Source organism: Amborella trichopoda, chromosome 4 (assembly GCF_054954075.1).
Source record: "Amborella trichopoda isolate Santa Cruz 75 chromosome 4, AtrichopodaSantaCruz75HAP2 v2.0, whole genome shotgun sequence".
In the NCBI taxonomy this organism is placed as follows: domain Eukaryota; kingdom Viridiplantae; phylum Streptophyta; class Magnoliopsida; order Amborellales; family Amborellaceae; genus Amborella; species Amborella trichopoda.
Genome location: NC_142339.1, coordinates 49,697,416 through 49,699,220, shown reverse-complemented (window position 1 = coordinate 49,699,220; position 1,805 = coordinate 49,697,416).

The window sequence follows — 1,805 nt, the reverse complement described above, 5'->3', positions numbered from 1 at the left end:
TGCTAGTTTAATAGAGGATTGGACATCCAAAATTTTGTGTCAAAATAGTTTATAAAAAAAATATTACAGAGACATGACATTATGATTGGGGCAATCTTAGCCTTCTACTTAAAATGGACGGTTGGATAGCGGGAAGTATATAAGTTTTGTGGTAAGGGATAAAAAGCTTGCCCATTCAGAAATACTGATTTTTCTCTCGCTTCATCCAAATCTTTTAAATTTGCTCATGTTAGTCCCATCTCTCTTATCTACAAAAGTGTGGTTTGTGTAGAGCCGAGGCTCTAAACAATCAAAGTATAGCGCACCTTCAAATAGTATCGAGAAATGTAGTTTCAATATTGGAAGTATTTGTGATAGCCTTAAAATATATATTTATTGTTAATTATAAAAATTTAAGCTTAAAAAATAGTGTATATCGAATAAATCTATGAAAACTTAAAATCTTAAAAATTGACGGTCTAAAACTACATTACAAGATGCACTATTTCCAAAACTTGAAATCCATTTTTTTCTCATGTCCATGCATCTTGATGTCAAGATGATCAATTTGAGGATATTTGAGCGTCAAAACAATCTCTTTTAATAAAACTTTTGAGGTGATTGTTATAAACTTTTCCCCATCTACAATACCCCTAAAATAAAGTTTCTAAACAAACTCAAAATCAATAAAATCTCAAGATCAAATTTCAAGTTTTTACCTTTTCTTGGCCATTTTTCAAATTAATTGAAACATTTCAAAATGATCTTTTAGATCCGTCTAACCATACCATAATTTTGGATCGCAGCCGTTGTTCAGAGAGACCTGGAGTTAAAATTTTGGATCGGAGAGATCTAGAGTTAAAATTTTGGTAGTTTATCCTGTAACAAAAAATATTGTTTCACCCAACTCACTGGAATATGTCAGAAAATGTTCCCATCTTATATACCTAGAAAAGCTCTAACAAACTTTTTTTAATCGAAATCCAAAATTTCTTAGATCGAATTTTAGTTTTTTTTGCCAAATTTTTCCATTTATCTTATCAAAAAAATCCATTTACTTTTTGTATAAAGAAGTCTCGATCACGAATGTCCATCGGATTTCAAAATGAGTGGTTGTAAAAATGTCGTTGAATAGCCTCAAAATTCAAAAAAAAAAAAATCTCATCGTAATGACCCATTCTAAGCATCAAATTTAACAATTCTCAAACTTTACGACTCACCCTAAACCATCAAATTTAACATTCAATGAGTAGGAATAATAGTGACATCCTTGTGCAAAAAATACATTATCTTTGTACACAATTCCAATAATTAAATAAAAATAAAATAAAATCTAAAAGTTGAAAAAGTACACCCTCTCAAAGTCTACAAGAGATCTCAGAGTCAAGAGAGTCCACCTCGACCAAAATAAACTCTTTCCTTGCTCAATTCCCTAGTCTTACAAAAAGTGACGCCCCCCCTTTAAGTACATATTTAAAAGAAAATAATAAAAACAACATAGAAAGACCCAAAAAAAATATCTCATTGCATCACATTGCCTCAAGTGATGTTCTTAAGTTCTTGATGACAAAAATTTATGCATTCTCTCATTTTCTTTCGTAGTTCTTATACTTTTTTTTATTGGTGTTTATGATAAATTATTGCCATCATCAGACCACTGAGAGTTGATCTTAGCATGCAACATAATAAGATCCAAACCAAGACAAGCTTTTAGATACCCTCGTAGAGAGAGAGGCAACATGATAAAATCCAAATCAAGATAACCACCTAGCTATCCTTAGAGAGAGTGCGGGAGTTTCAAAGTATGAAATATTGCGGAGATAAAA